Source organism: Oryctolagus cuniculus, chromosome 6, assembly GCF_051225735.1.
Source record: "Oryctolagus cuniculus isolate XC-2025 breed Fujian yellow rabbit chromosome 6, ASM5122573v1, whole genome shotgun sequence".
In the NCBI taxonomy this organism is placed as follows: domain Eukaryota; kingdom Metazoa; phylum Chordata; class Mammalia; order Lagomorpha; family Leporidae; genus Oryctolagus; species Oryctolagus cuniculus.
In genome coordinates, this window is record NC_142872.1 from 32,397,652 (window position 1) to 32,414,862 (window position 17,211).

The window sequence follows — 17,211 nt, forward strand, 5'->3', positions numbered from 1 at the left end:
AACCCGTTTGCCAAAATTACCCCTTATTCACTTCAAAGATTTGGTGGGAGTTTGAGCCTCTCCATTTGGTTTCTCTGTGGCTACTTGGCCTGGAGTTACAGAGATGCTCACACAAAGGGCTCAAGCCACTTACACTGTGGTTCGGCTCACAGCCTTACCCTGCCCCCTTTCTTTTCTTCTTAATGAGATCCATCAGCACACTGAGCCCTTGCAGCTGACGGCTCTAGAGCCTGCTGGTTATTTCTCTCCTCAAGCCACAGCGCTCAATGACATTATAATTGTTTCCACAGTCACCGACTTGTGTGACACAAGCGGAGAATTAATGCATTCAGCTGAGAAATATATAATAGGAGAAGATGGGCTACTAGGAAATAACCTGTTTTTAATCACATAAATGTCATCTGTAATAAGACACAGAGGATAAGAAATATTAAAAATCTAAATTAATAGGAACTTCTCTGCCAGTTTTCCACTCAGTCTCTGTATTTCTTTTCACATTATTGACTTGATTTTTTCTATTTAGAAAAATCTTTGGTGGGTCAAACAGGCGATTGCCAAGCAACCGTAACATGAAGTCGATTTTATTAGCTTGCCCGGGACTTCAGGCTCTATTTGGATTAGTCCAATCGCAAAGTCTGTTTAAAAAGTTTAGAAACAAATTTAGAAGTTTACTGAAATGTTAACAGCAGTTATCTCTGAACAGATGGGGTTAAAGGAAGGAATTGACGCTTTCATCTCTTGACGGGATGGAAAACAGATTTCCATCCATGATCCTCAGACCACAGCCAGGATCGGCACCATCTAAACAGAAGGGTACTGAGCAGAGTGAGGGTGTAGACCACGTGGAGGTGGACCGGCTGGGACCCTGCAGGCCTGGGAAGAGAGTCATCAACCAAAATCACATCAGCACCCAACTCACATTGTCTAGCACCAACCCCTGCCTCCTTACAGTTCTCTTCACTCCGCTTCTTCCCGCTCCTGCACACGGATAGATTGTTTTCTTTTAATGTGCTATCATGTTTGCAGGTCTTTAAAACAGAGAAGCAGCAGTATTGTAGGTTCTGACGATGTAGCCTCGAACACGACAGGGAGTTCCTGGCTCTCCTGAGTTTGTGTTCTAGTGGGAAGTGCTAATGCACAAGCTGACACACAGAGAACTTCAGGGAGCACTGAATTCTAAGAATAAATCGCAACAGGAGCCATGACAGTGTGCAGCATATGGCGGTCACGGGGCATTGAGTACTTCAGAAAGTGATCAGGGAGGTGTATTTGAGGCGGTGACATTTAAAACAAGACAAAATGGCAAGAAAGAACCAGTCTCATTAAGTTATAGGAGTACAAATTAAATCAGTGGTGTATTGTCCAATAGATACTGTCACAGAAACAAGAAAGCGCCTGCCTAGTTTAATTGTCTTAAGACAAGAAGTTGAGATACCTACCGGGGGTAGCTCTGGATATAGTTAAAAATCTTTAACTCCATTTTCCACTGTCTAAATTTCCATATTTTAATGAAAGAAATACTTAAAAGAATAACTTAAAATATGTCTAGAAGAGGCTACGTAACCCATAGCAAAAGCTACATCACAACACAGGAAGCAATGTTCAACCAGCTCTAAACAATGGTGCCCTGGAGCGGGATTGCCCAATGGATCTGAGAGGTCTCAAAGCAACTGCAGACGATGGTTAACAGGAACCAGGGTGCAACCAGGGAGGAGGAATAGCTGCTTCTTCTTTTTTTAACTTTTATTTAATGAATATAAATTTCCAAAGTACAGCTTATGGATTACAATGGCTTCCCCGCCCCCCCCATAAAATCCCTGCCACCCGCAACCCTCCCCTTTCCCGCTCCCTCTCCCCTTCCATTCACATCAAGATTCATTTTCAATTTCTCTTTATATACAGAAGATCAGTTTAGCATATATTAAGTAAAGGTTTCAGCAGTTTGCACCCACATAGAAACACAAAGTGAAAAATACTGTTTGAGTACTAGTTATAGCATTAAATCACAATGTACAGCACATTAAGGACAGAGATCCTACATGAGGAGTAAGTGCACAGTGACTCCTGTTGTTGACTTAACAAATTGACACTCTTGTTTATGACATCTGTAATCACGCTAGGCTCTTGTCATGAGTTGCCAAGGTTATGGAACCCTTTTGAGTTCACCGACTCTGATCATATTTAGACAAGGTCATAGTCAAAGTGGAAGTTCTCTCCTCCCTTCAGAGAAAGGTACCTCCTTCTTTGATGACCTGTTCTTTCCACTAGGATCTCACTCGTAGAGATCTTTCATTTAGCTGTTGTTGGTTTTTTTTTTTTTTTTTTTTTTTTTTTTTTTTTTTTTTTTTGCCAGAGTGTCTTGGCTTTCCATGCCTGAAATACTCTCATGGGCTTTTCAGCCAGATCCGCATGCCTTAAGGGCTGATTCTGAGGCCAGAGTGCTGTTTAGGACATCTGCCATTCTATGAGTCTGCTGTGTATCTCGCTTCTCATGTTGGATCGTTCTCTCCCTTTTTTATTCTATTGGTTAGTATTTGCAGACACTAGTCTTGTTTATGTGATCCCTTTGACTCTTAGTCCTATCATTATGATCAATTGTGAACAGAAATTGATCACTTGGACTAGTGAGATGGCATTGGTACATGCCGCCTTGATGTGATTGAATTGGAATCCCCTGGTATGTTTCTAACTCTACTGTTTGGGGCAAGTCAGCTTGAGCATGTCCCAAATTGTACATCTCTTCCCTCTTTTATTCCCATTCTTATATTTAACAGTGATCACTTTTCAGTTAAGTTTCAACACTTAAGAATAACTCTGTATTGATTACAGAATTCAACCAAAAATATTAAGTAGAACAAACAAAGAAAATACTAAGAGGGATAACATATTAAGTTGTTCATCAACAGTCAGGGCAAGGGCTGATCCAGTCACCATTTCTCATAGTGTTCATTTCATTTTAACAGGTTTCCTTTTTGGTGCTCAGTTAGTTGTCACCGATCGGGGAGAACATATGATATTTGTCCCTTTGGGACTGGCTTAATTCACTCAGCATAATGTTTTCCAGATTAGCAGGAATAACTTCTAACAGCTATGGTACAGTAGGCTAACTATGGCTGACCCCCGAAACTAATTCTTTCCAAAGAGCTAGTAGAAAGGACCGTGTATGTTTCCATCACAAAGAAATGATAAATGTCTGACATGATAAACAGGCCAACTCCCATGATCTGATTATTGCACACCATGTTTATGGATTGAAAGTCACATTGTAACCCATAAATATGTACAGTGACTACATGTTGATGAAAACATTTGCCAAGAGCGTGACAGCTGGAACTCCGGCGGTTGGGGAACTGGCATAGAGGTCAAATAAGCACAACAGTACTAGTGTGTGACTCTGGGGCCTCCAGGAATTGCTGGAGGAACTGTAAATGTGAAGGAATCTACAGGGAGCCCTCCATGGTAAATGCGGCATTTCTTAAGGGACTTAGCTGCAGGGAACTCCACTGGGAACACTGAGAAGAAGCAGAGAGAGCGCTGAGAGAGGAGAATGAGTTGGAAACAGAGGTTTACTGACTGTGAACTTGCTCCTACTCTACATAAAAGTTTTTAACCTTAAGTTCTTCATTTTACAAAACTCATTTTTCTTTAATTTAGATCATAGCACTTTAAAAGAAAATTAATGAAAACAAACACACCTTTCTAACTAACAAAATCTTGTGCTTTACAAATAGACAGCCTGTGTCTCCATTTTTCTGCTATGCCTCTAGCTCTGGGAGTGCCCCAGGAATAAGACTGGAAAAACAAAACATGTATCAACTGGGGCCTGTGGTGTAGCGGGCCGCCGCCTACAGTGCCGACATCCCATATGGGCGCTGGTTTGAGACCAGGATGCTCCACTTCCGCTCCAGCTCTCTGTTATAACTTGGGAAAGCAGTAGAAGAAGGCCCAAGTATTTGGGCCCCTGCACCTGCGTGGGAGACCCTGAAGAAGCTCCTGGCTCCTGGCTTTGGATTGGTGCAACTCCGGCCGCTGCGGCCAACTGGGGAGTGAACCAGCAGGTGGAAGACCTCCCTCCCTCCCTCCCTCCCTCTCCCTCCCTCCCTCTGCCTCTCCCTCTCTCTCTTTCAATAAATAATAACTCTTTCAATAACTCTTTCAAATAAATAAACATCTAAAAAATACATCAAGTTGGAGTTCATGTTTTATAAGGGTCTAAGAAGAAAAAACGGCAGATTTGAGATGCAGTCTAAACTCAGACCAAGTAATCCTGCCATTTCCATATGATGGTGAGCAACATTCTTCATTGAACACAATCAGGTTTGCATCTTTCTCACCTCCAGGGTGTCAACTCGGAGAGAAAAGAGGTTGAGAATCTCACAAAGTTAGCCTCATTTTTGTGCTCTGCTCTCTGCTCTGTGTGCCACAAAGTTTGGGAAATGAGCAAAGCAGCGAAGTCCTTGGCGGTGAACTCCGAAGCCTTAGTGTCCGCTGCTCTGGGTGTGCTAGGAACTCGCAGCAAACCTGGAAGAGGATGGTGATATTCCCGGTGGCCATGCCAGGCCCTGGGCTGCCCCAAGGGCTTATGTGCCTACTGCACAGTGGCTCTGAAGTGCAACACAAAGGCTGCATCCACCTCTGCAGACACATTTGGCAGGGTCCCTTTTTTTTTTCTACTAGTTAAAAACTGAAAGTGTAATCCAGGTTTCTCGATTTGTTCTTGAAAAATGGAACGATCTGGAAACTGCGGATCTGCATTCTGGTGTGGTCATACTTGGCAGGAACTAGGAGTAGCTACCCTCAAAAGCGTGCAGCTCCCACCTGGCTCCTGGCTCCCTTTAAGGTTATCGCACAGGCGCTTTTGCTGGCTCCCTCTGCTGGAGCCAGGGCTGGACCAAAATAGTCAGCCTTTTCCACTGTGCCTTAAAACGTCTGTTACGTAAACAGGAGGCTTAGCTGTGGTCAGCTGAAATGATCAAGGTTCATGGATACATCGACTGATCTCACTTTCTGAGCGACAAAGAGGTTCAGCACTCTCCTGAGAAGGGTGACAGCAGAAATTGAAAGAAGACTTGAGAATGACCCTCAGGACAGTGAGTTCTAGTTCAACAAAAGGAAAAGCATTTCTGAGAGGTTTGTCATTCTCGTTTCCTTCTGTGGGATTCTTCCCTTTGTTGAGGACAGTTTCGTTTCCTACCCTATCCCTTGGGGGTTTTAAAAGGAATATTTGGGGGGTGGGAGTGGGGTTCACAGCAGAGTAACAGGCTTCCATGTGAGAACTTAAAAAAAAAAAAAGTTAGTCAAGTGCCAGAGGTCATACTTTGACCAGATTTCCTGGTCTTAAAAAGTCCGGGCAAGTGGCCCACGGCCAGGCAGGCGAATGTCAAGGTTGGGGATGACTCATCCCTTAAGAGGGTGATCCACAGCTTGGAAAAATCTACTATTAACCCATAACAGGAAAAAGCCCCACACGGACTCCCCAGCCCTGGCCCCTGCTCTCTGCCCTCATTGTGCTGGATTCTACAGAGCTGTGTTTTGGGCTTTGTCAATCAGTATATGGAGAAGCAGAGGACTACCTGTTGTCCCTACCCACGTCAGGCTCCTGCTGGACAATCAGCAGGTGTGGGGTCGCCTCTCCTTTGTTTGTGCCACTCAGAGAAGCAGGCATTTCCTGGCTGCGAAACACAACTCCAGCTTTGAGCAGATGTGCACACAGACCTTGACCTGTCCCTGGACAAGAGATACCTGCTTTGATTTTTCGTAGAAAGGGAGTCTGGAGCAAGCACACAACTTGATGAGCAGCCTCTTTAGTTGGTCCAGAGCCATTTGGTCAGTTGCCCAAATAGGGAGGCACCCGTCCCTGCTTCTTTAACTAACTACCAGCCTTAGTTAAAGTGGTTAATAATTAGTAGCACTTTCATAGGTCATATGACTATGTGTTTGGGAGAACATATTTTACTGTAGCTAAGTCAAGTTTATCTCCGAGGAAGTCATGAATGAGCTTCTGTAGTAAGCCTGTACTGTAGGATTACATAAGATCTATGTCTCATGGAACATATTCTGAAACTCCATAAAACTTCCTTGGAGCAAACAAATGGCCACAAGAATTTCATTCATTCATCACTCAACAAATATTTACTATTTACTTCATTGCTGAATTTGAGGAATAAAATGTCAACCAAGATCATCAAGGTCCTTGTTCTCCTAACTTCTAATAGGGTCAAAGGTTGATAATAGGGAAGTGGATATTGTTAAGATAAAGAAAAAAAAAAATAAAGCAGATAAGTGGGTGGGGAAGTGACCAGGAGATAGTGAGGTATTCACATTCAACACTTTCAGAAGATGGCATTGTTGCTAAATCCTGAACCATGAGAAAAAGACAGCCATGCCAAGAGCCTGCAAGAGAGAGTATCAAATACAAAGCCCTGAAGATGGGGTAGGGGTATGTTGAGGTGTGGGTGAAGCCTGGCAGGTAAACCAAAAGAAGCCATGGTGGTTGCCATCAGAGTGATGTAAAATGAAGTCAGAAAGATAGACAAGGCCCAAGACTTACAAGGAAGCCATCCGAGTTTTCCACAGTACAGGGATGTATTTTTGAGCAACTCTAGACCATGGCTGGCAAACTCTTGGCTGCAGGCCATATATGGCCCACTCCCCATTTTTGTAAATAAGTTTCACCAAAACACGACTAGGCTCACCATCGTTGTATTACCTATGAAGTCGTTTGCACTGCAATGGCAGAGTTGCATGGCTGCACTGGAGGTCCTCTGGCTCATACAGCTGAAAATATTTATTATCTGACTTTTTACCGAAAAGGTTTATCAAGCCAGGTTTTAGACCATGTACCCTTGATGGGTTTCTGCATGTTGCATTTGGTTCTTGCAGAACCAATGAACATGCTGGTTTCACTTTCTTAAAAGACACTAAGCACAATTGCTAAAACAAGAATATTTAGTAAAATAAAAATCTGTCTTGAAACACGGATCAGATTTGCCTTTAACAAGTGAGCAACAAATTACCCAGCTAAAGATGGCCTAATCACATCAAGAGTTGTCTCACCCAGGAGGAAGTCTCTGAGTATGATTATTTCAGCAGTATGGCACTGTCATCCCGGGTACTTGCTATCTTTGTACTCTGCTGCCCTCAGGGTGCAGGGAGAACTCTCATGGCAGCAATGGCTACGGGGGGTAATGCAGACCCAATGCAGAATATTTAGCAATAGAATAAGTTTGGTATTCCCTTCTATGTATCTTTTTTTTAACAGGCAGAGTGGACAGTGAGAGAGAGAGACAGAGAGAAAGGTCTTCCTTTGCCGTTGGTTCACCCTCCAATGGCTGCTGTGGCCGGCACGCTGCAGCCAGCGCACCGCACTTATCGGATGGCAGGAGCCAGGTGCTTATCCTGGTCTCCCATGGGATGCAGGGCCCAAGCACTTGGGCCATCCTCCACTGCACTCCTGGGCCACAGCAGAGAGCTGGCCTGGAAGAGGGGCAACCGGGACAGGATCCGGTGTCCCAACCAGGACTAGAACCCGGTGTGCCGGCGCCGCTAGGCGGAGGATTAGCCTATTGAGCCGCGGCGCCCCTCCTATGTATCTTTTCATTAGGGAAAAACATTCCTCCAAAGCTCACAGCTTATATCTCATACCTTATATACAGAGAAGGGGGGGGGAGGGAGAGGGAGAGGGAGAGGGAGAGGGAGAGGGAGAGGCAGAGGGAGAGGCAGAGGGAGAGGCAGAGGGAGAGGCAGAGGGAGAGGGAGATCTCCAATCCGCCAGATGGCCACAAAAGCCAGCACTGGGTTCAGGCCAAATCCAGGAACCAGAATCTTCCTCCAGGTGTCCCATGAGGGTAGCAGGGGCCCAAGCACTTTGGGCCATCCTCTGCTGCTTTTCCCAGGCCATTAGCAGGGAGCCCGATTGGAAGTGGAGCAGCCGGGACAGGAACCTGCACCCATATAGGATGCCAGCATTGCAAGCTGAGGCTTTACCTGCTACGCCACGATGCTGGCTCCTGGTATGCATTTATACCAATGTCTGGCAAGGAGAATGGACTTGCCATACATGGCTTAGATGAACATTCATCACCTGGGAGACTGTGCATCCAGCCATGGGGAATGAATGCCCTAACAAAGTCAGGACTCTGCCAGCAAGGAAATAGTTCAGAAAAGGTTGAGCACCAAGGAGCCAAGAGTGTCAGCCACAGGACAGAATCCCTGCAGAATGATCTGTGTCGGTCACAGAACATGCAGACAATCAGTGGGAAAGGTGGAGGTGACTAGGGAAGCGAGGTGAACACATCTGCCCATTGGGATGCAGGTGGTTGTTGGTGGACTATGATCTACAACAGGCTTGTTCTCTCAATTTAACGCAAATACCATCTATTGTTCTACAGTGGGTTGAGTATTTCATTCCCACCTGTACATAGATGCTTTTAGGCAATGAACACAATGCGCTTGGCCCCTCTTGTGAATCGTTTTTGACAGCTGTCTTCTGAGCTCGAAGAAACCACAACTGTTTGAACATAGTCTTGTTCCCACTGAGTTTTGCAAGCAGGGACTTGATACTATATTGGGCTCACCCAGGGTTCCCAAACAGGTTCTTTGCAAATGCATCTCCAGTTATTTCAATTCTTTACCTTCCAGCTGGCTAGAAACCACAACCTGCTTTAATTGTCAGCTTCAGGGTTTATAATAAACCTGTTTTGGAAGAAACTCTCCCACTGGGAAATAGTATATTTGTTTCTTTGGTTTTCTATCAGTTCCACACATATTTAATACCTGGCCCTGAGGCAGCTTAGGTCCTGGTTCTCAGGAGATTGGGCTAGTTGTGATGTGAATAGCATTTTCTGTGATACCTGTGAAGTTACTGTAGAAAGAAATGCAAAAGGTCAGGGGTACTGAGCTCCAGCCAAGACTAGACTAGAAAAAAACAGGCGTGAGGGTCAAGTCTTGCTGTTTAGCTGAATTTATATAACACCTGAGTGTTTATTTTTAAAAAGAGCTATTATAGTGACAGGGAAGTGACAGAAGTCCTCTAGCATTTGTGCAGCCTGGCCAAGGCCAAGTCATTTCGATTTTGATATGAAGTCACTTGGATTGAATTGACTTTTGCAAAGTATAGACCATGGGTTCAACCTTCAAAGAGACCAATTACATGATTTCCAGTTCACAGAGACAGGTGATTTGTTCTTTTAAGTTTTCTAATATAACCTTTTTCTTTTAACCACAGTTGTCGTCATTCATATCCTCTTGTTCTTTCATTCACCTTTTCTGTGTTAAATGTTAAATTTGGCACCAATGAAACAAATGACTAAGACATTTACTAAGACCTTGTCGTGGATGAGGTGATTAAGGCCAAGTCCTTGCTCTCTAGGGTCTCACAGCCTGTCTGGGACAGCTGGCATCCAAACAGGCAAGTGTAACATAGTGAGATGAGGTTTAAAGGGCACAGACAGTACAGGCTCACGGTTGTGCATGAACTTGGGTGCCAGATTTGGGACTCAGACGGTGTAACTCTTAGTGAACTACTGAGCTGCTGCCAGCCTCCATCTCCTCATTTGTACAGTGGGGATATTGTTAGAGTGCGTATCACAGAGTTACCACAAATGCTAAGGAGACGATGCCTCTAAAGATATAATGATCCAGTGTGATACTGACAGTGCAACAGCGGGGTCAGTAACCATGAGCTGCCATTCTATGTTGGGATATGGGCAAGCATGACCGGATAGCATGGTGGTTATGCCTCTAAGTTGTCTGGAAACTAATTTTAACACTTAATGTTCTTTATCTGTGGGCATGTTTCTTGACTTCGCTGAGATTTCTGCTCTGTAAAATGGAAATCATACCAATTTGACAGATTCATCGTAAGCTTTACTTGATGTATGAAGCTCCTGGCATGAAAATTGACAAGCACAAACTCAATAAATAAAACTGTCTAACTATAAGCCCATGAACTACTAAAACAACAAAGATCACAATGGATAGGACAACAAAACACTTTGTGGAGATGGTGACACTTACAAATAGGTGTCACTGGTTGTCAGGGGTCAAAGCCATCCCCTCTGTGACCATGAAAACAATTCTGCACCTGTTTTCTGGTCGTGGCGCTGTGGCATCTTGTTTGTGTAGTCTGGACAGAACATTGAACTATGGAAAATCTGAGACTTGCTGCCTCTGGGTTTCCACGGCACAATACAGGGTGTGACAAGTCCACACTCCTGCCTCCCTCCTTTCTCAATGGCCTCACTTTCCTGGAAGTTTTCCTCTCAAATTACAGAAAACAACTTCAAAAGCACTGAGGTGAGAATTCTACTCCCACATTGACCACTAATGTGCTCTTTCCCATCCCCCGAAGCCAGGCTCACCCACAAAGCTCTAATTTTAGTCTGTGGCCGGCTCTGTGCGCTGGCCCAAAATTCTAAGAAGTGGGAATGAGGACAGCACATTACTGATGAACGACTTGACACGAGAAACTCACAGATGCGTTTGTGCCCTCCAGCCCCTGGTGGGCTGCTTGCCAAATGATTTTCCTTAGCCTCTTTCTTGGCTACTCAATGCTTTTCAGAAATAGCATCAGCATTTTCCCTGTTAGGAGGTAACTTTCTCAACTCTTAGATTGAGGGCCTCAGCAGAACTGACCCCGCTACAAGTGGATCAATGGGGTGCACACCCTGCCCAGGCCTACGTGCACCTGAGCATCACCTTCTGCTAGCCCTGCGGATTGGTTTGGAAAGGGACGCTGTTCACTCGGCTCAGGGCAGCAGTGGTCAGCAGGGGACTCTGATCCCTCTGACAGTTTGTGTGCCATCCAGCAATGATGGCCAGCTCACACCATGTGTACCTGGGAATGAAAGATGCTCAGAGGAAGTCCGAAGAGAGAGAAGCAGCAGCCATGCTGACATCATTCAAACACCTGAAACCCCCTCATTGCTGGATTTTCCACTGAGACAACCCAGCACATTCAACTTTTCCCTGAACTTGCCTTTGCATTCTATTTTCTGTCCTTTCCAACCAGCAGAATCAGCTGCACTCCAAGACAGTGTTTAAGATCTGCAGAAGCTAATGAGATGCGCTTCATTAAGCCACTGCTAGGTAGACACTTCTTGATAGACCAAACCTTGCAGAACAGAGCAGGACAATGTCCTAAGCCACGATGGCAGTTCAAGGGGAGCCTTAAAGAAGCAGTGGCAGCCAACTCTGCCGCCCATTAGAAGCCGGACCAGAGGCCAGCTGGTGACTTGCTTTTGTGTTTCTGTATCTACTCCCACAAATTGAGGCCTCATAAATTGAGGACAGCCTCCCAGAGAGGACCCACAGACAAAGGTAATGCAAGGAATTTTCCTACATGCAAGGGTGTTAAGTAAGACATTGTCCATGGAATGCCGTCTGGAAAGCAGACTTTGCACTCAAACCATCAACTGCTTTTAGGAACTTCTATGCTTAGTTCCTTTGGGAAAAAAAATGAGTAAGCACCCTGAAGTTTTATTCTCAAGGAAACACTGGATGATTGTCTACTGGATTTTCTGAAAATCAAGGGGAACTGTCTGGCTTTGGGCTTGTTTCAAAGCTTAGAAGTAGGTTTTACTATGTTGTCTATTCCAACATGTCTTAACTTCAAATTATTACTCAATTTTTAAGAGTATTTTTTTTTGATAGGGGGTGGGTGGGAAACTGACAGGTCAGTAGTTACTTTGTGCTTAGTGTTTAACAGGCATGCCCATGGTTACAAGCTTTGTATTCATGATCCTCACATCAAGTATAGGTGTGGTCCTTATCCCTAGCGTACAGATGAAAAAAGTAGGCCCAGGTAAGAGTTTGTACTTTTGAGAATTGGGGATTTAACTCCAAAGCGTGTATGCACTATTCTTCCTTCTTCACATTTACATAAGGCAAATACAAATGTCCATTAGGAACTTCCTTTAGGAAGTTTATCAAGCCCTGGTTTATGTCATTTTAACCTGAAGACCAAGTATAATGTGTGATAGAGGCATTAGGTTGAACTGAATACTTGTTGAATTGAGTTATCCAGAATTCTCAGTATGGACTATGGAGTGGTAGGCACTATGTCACCCAATTTACAGAGGAACAGAAACGGCAAATTTAGTTAATAAAACAGAACCTATTTACAGATCAGTTAGGGATTGAGGTGCAATGTGTTCCTTAGCCACTAATCTCAACCAGCTTTCTAGCAGTTAAAAGCTGCTGGTTCTAGATTGTTGGTGTTGCTATTTGTTGGTAGTCTATCTTGCTGCTCAAAGTAAGGGTACCAGAACGCATCACCTGAGTGTTTGTCAGAAATGCATGATCTCAGGCCCTATCCTGAAACAATCAAATTATAGCTGACATTTTAGTAAGGCCCCAGATGATTTGCTTGCGAGTTGTTGAAGCACTAGTAGAGTGGACATTGTTGTTGTCTAGCTAGTAGCCAGCCACACTTCCTCCTTCCTAGCACAGTGCTCATTTTCTGAAGGAGACTCACCCATCTTCAACGTAGCCCAGGTGAGCCTGGAAAACTCACCCCACTGTAGATGTGGCTTAATTGATTGGAAGATCCCGCTATCTTCCTTTCCAGTCATATGTTCAGGGTAGCCCATGCAATCCAATTTGCCCACTTGCCAATTTGAAGGAGTGATACATGAACAAAGCTATTCTAGAAGTTTCAGAGCGTGAGCTTTCAGAGAGGCATCATTACTGATGAATGGAAGGCCTAGGGTTGCTACAGATGAAGTGAAAGAGGGTTGGGACCAAGAGAGGCCTAGGCAATGGTGCTGGTACGTCAACCTTACCATTGGTCTTCCTGTCAAATAAACTAAAAACGACTATCTCCATAAAATAATAACCATTTATTACCTGTTTATTATGTGACAGGCATAGGATAAGAATTTTATGGACTGCAACTTTTTGGTTTTCAAACAACCTATGAAAAGTTCTACTTCCTGTTTACAGATAAGAAAACGGAGATTCAATGATTGAAAAAGAAACGTTCATACTTACCTGGCAGGGGAGAGACCATGAAACAGAAACATTCATAGCTAGTAACAGGCAGAGCTGTGGCCCACACCCTGGTCCTGTGCTCTTGATTATTGATCTAAGCCACAGCTTCCAGCTACGTACTGCCACGTCACACTTGACATTTTCACAATTTGCTCAGAAGGGGAGTCTGTTGTTGACAATTTACTTGCACTTAGAAAAGTAGGAAGAAACAAAAACATTTCCCTAGGTGTTCTTAGTTATAAAACGTATGGTAATAAGAGTGTTCTCTCACCAAATCATCTACATAAGACTTTATTTTTAGCATAAAATGAAAGAAACATTTTAATAGGTGCAGGAAGAATTATATAGATCCTACAGTATTATGCATTTTTATGTTTTTGGTGTATTGTAAAAAAAAGTTTTATTACAATATTAAATCACTTGGACACACACATTTTCCAAAGATGAAAACAATGCTATTTTAAGATAGTTTATTAAAAAACAATTGTCCTTTCTAAAAGTCTATTTCTGTATATTTATTCTTTTGGGTATTAAAGTTGCTTTGTTTCCAAGAGTCCAGTTAGTTCCTGGGAAACTCTTTGGCACTTTCATTGTGAATAAGCTCTTTCAAACCATGAGGGTGGCTTTTGGTAATTTACTGCCGAAGTAGACACCAAGTGGCATTCTAGGGATGAAAAACAGGATTTTCTCCCTGGGCGAATCTGGCAGAGCCAACATATCTTGAAGGCTACTAGAGGGAGGATGAATAAAATGGCTGTGCCAACTGAGCGCCTGCTCAGTCACACCCAAGACCAAATGCTTTGACTCCTGATCGAACAGACTCAGGCAGCCGGCCACATCAGAAGTCAGCTAACCAGAGACAGAACTTGTCTTTTGTCTTTGACTTTGATTGAAACTCTGAGCCAAATGGCCCTGAAATGTCATCTGGGACCTCTTTGGCTGGCTTTAGACAGAGTTGGTGGTTTTCACCCAGTTCCCGGAGCACAATGCTTCCGGCCCCAGAACTGTTCCATGTTAGACTAAATTTTGCCGAACATGAAATAAGGCCTGTTTAGAATACATTAACCGGCCGGCGCCGCGGCTCACTAGGCTAATCCTCCGCCTAGCAGCGCCGGCACACCGGGTTCTAGTCCCGGTCGGGGCACCGGATTCTGTCCCGGTTGCCCCTCTTCCAGGCCAGCCCTCTGCTGTGGCTAGGGAGTGCAGTGGAGGATGGCCCAGGTGCTTGGGCCCTGCACCCCATGGGAGACCAGGAAAAGCACCTGGCTCCTGGCTCCTGCCATCGGATCAGCGCGGTGCGCTGGCCGCAGCGCGCCAGCCGTGGCGGCCATTGGAGGGTGAACCAACGGCAAAGGAAGACCTTTCTCTCTGTCTCTCTCTCTCACTGTCCACTCTGCCTGTCAAAAAAAAAATAAAAAAAAAATAAAATAAAAAAAATAGAATACATTAACCTTAAGAAGTGAATAGATCAGTCAACAGCCTTTATTAGCTGCCTACTGTGTTCACTCCCGAGTAGGGCGTAAAATCACAAGGAAAGAAGAATGGGTTGAAGGCATGAAACATTTCATTTCTGAAAATGTCGACGATCAAATTTCAGTCAAAATAGAATATGGAAGATCATCTTCCCAACTTATTTTCTAGGGGACACTTGCTCCATTGGACATAACTAAGCGCTCTAGGGTCAAAAAAGTGGACAAAGCCTTCTTCACACAGGGCCTTGTGCTGTCTATGAGGTGGGAATGAATGTTCGCTGCCAGTCTGCAGACACAGTCTCATCCCCTGCAGCCACCCCTGACTGCTCAGAAGAGATTTGGGAACCAGCGCCTTGACATCATTAGTTGACTGCCATCATTTGGAAAGTGAAGAAAACAAGATAAAGCAAGTTGTACAGAATGACACAGCTAGCAACTGGTAGAACCAGAAGCAGGACCTGCTTCTTCCCAGTTGAGGCTGCTACACTATCCTGGTTTCATAAAATATGTGTTTTGAGTGATTCCTCTTCAAATCAGTGAAATGTGGAGTTATATTATGGGATGGCAGCTTAGGCAACTGAAAGAAGGTCAAGGATAAAGGACACAATGACTCTGCTCCCTGGGAATTGTTCTCAAGCTTATTTAACCTCTCTGGGCCTCCGTTTCTGCACCTGTCAAATGGAAATACAGCACTGATGTGAACTGCTGCAGCTCCTAACGTACAGGCAGTGGTGACTTGATAAAGAACTTTAGGAGCTTTGGTTAGGAGGTGCATCTCATTTCAAGAATAATGGAATCCTCTGAGAGACTTAAGAAGGTCAGAGTCATGAGTGTTTGTAGAATGGAGGCTCTTTGAAGCAAAGGGCTTCCCACAACTGTCTCCACAGTGCCTGATACCTCCTACTCAATAGATGTGCATCAGACAACGTATGTTGATATGACTCAAAATATGAATAGAAGCACAGCTAACAGTATTATAACACGTTGCACACGCAAAACTGCAACCAGGGCACTGCAGGAGGCAAATCTTTGTTTTTTGTACATAATGAAAAATACAATTTTTAATAAAAAGACTTCTCTCTTTTAAGCTCTACTTGGGATTGGGAAAAAAATTAAGCATATTGAAAAATAATTTGGGTGCTTAACTGGCTGGGCCTAAGAGTGATTTGGAGTGCTTAATAATATAGTGATAACCAATCCCATTTTCCTAAGACAAACTGGTTTTCCTGTGTGCTTAAAAGTCACCCATTTTAAAGCTTTTAGGTAGGGAAGCATCAGCTTCCAGGCCTGGGTCAGAACAGGGTTGCGATCTCACTTGAAGGATTAGAAAAGTTCACTGATGGGTCTGGAATTTTGTAGGGTCATTAAGTCTCCTCTGGGCTTCAGAAGAAACATGGCAGTTCCCATGCTCAGGACAGACGATTCACCCGCATGCAGACAATCTTGGGAGACGAAGTGGTTTGTAGTCAGAATGAGCTGCGACACCGGTGTGGAACCTTGGGCCTAGGCGATGCCACGGAGCCGAGTTCCTCGCAGAGAGTGGCTGGAAGCGCAGAGACAGGGGAAAGGCACAGAGGAGGCACTTTGCTTTCAAGCAGTACCCACGGGCAGTCACAACCCTCCACAGCCAGACCCAGTCCTGACGGCCGCCCTCAGACACAGCCACACAGCAAGCACTCCACAGTTAGAAGCGGGGAGGACTCCATATCCGTTCACAGCAAGGAACAGCACCAACTGTGCAAGTGTTCAGATGGAGGCACTAACGCCTCTGTTTACCACTAGACACAGTCACGGCTCTGTAACCATTCACAGTTAGCAGCAGCAATGACCCAACAACTGTTCACTCAACAACAGCAACTCACAGCAACAAGGCTACAGCCCTGCACAGTTCAAACACTAAGGACCCTTCACCTGTTCAGTCAGAAACAGTAATGAGGCTACAGTCATTTGGGAGCTTCTAAAACACTCTCAGGATGAAAACTAATGATGCAATAAGCCCAGTAAAGCTTTGGGAAAGCTACCCGTGAAGGACACTGAAGCGCACACGAGCGTACACCGCTCTCGCCTGCCAAGAGCGCATTCCTTTTCAAGACTAACTGAGGATCTCACACTTCAACAAGCCAACTGTACCCAACTGGCCTCAGTGCTGAGAGAGACTTGGTTGTTAAACCACAATCTTTCATTGTCTCTTCAAGACATCCTGAAATATTCTCTCAACATCTGCAAAATGTACCACAGTAAGCATAACAAAGAAAAAATAAACATGTGCCTGCAAACAACATTTGTTAAAAATAAGCATGTTATACAGTGGCTCTTCCAGTTCTAATTAAAGGGAAAATCCAGGGCCAAGAAATTGATGTGGGGGAATTTTTTTTAGTTTCAACAATTTGACTGAACTAGTGTTTATCTGTATAATTTGTTAATACTCTAATTAAGTTATGCTAAAGAGCCCAACACTAAAGTGTTCAGCTTAACTGAAAGTAATTTCGGTTCCATAATCTGGGAAACTAAACACCAGAAGTTATGGTATTGGGGATTAATAAGTTTTACATACCAAGAAGAAACTTTTGTTAAGGAGGGGGTTGGACCATATGATAAATTGGCAGTACATTGTGTTTTTGAAAACTTGACTGTTGGATAGCTGTTGGGTGCAGTGATTACAATGCCATCAACCTATATTGGAGTGCCTTGTTCAAGTTCTAGCTCCACTTCTGATCTTGCTTCCTGCTAATGTGCACTGGAAGGCAGC

At 44.3% G+C, this 17,211-nt stretch overlaps 1 long non-coding RNA gene across 2 annotated transcripts in view; it reads right to left on the minus strand.

The window, feature by feature from the left end:
• LOC103347907 (uncharacterized) overlaps positions 1-17,211 on the minus strand; it is a 60,386-nt gene that overhangs the window by 21,400 nt on the left and 21,775 nt on the right. The window contains exon 3 of one of the 2 annotated variants that reach the window (XR_016236261.1): positions 7,714-16,005. The exons of the other annotated variant lie outside the window; for it this stretch is intronic. This is a non-coding gene — a long non-coding RNA (uncharacterized LOC103347907). Of the gene's footprint in view, positions 1-7,713; positions 16,006-17,211 lie in introns of those variants that run through there. 2 annotated transcript variants of the gene reach the window in all.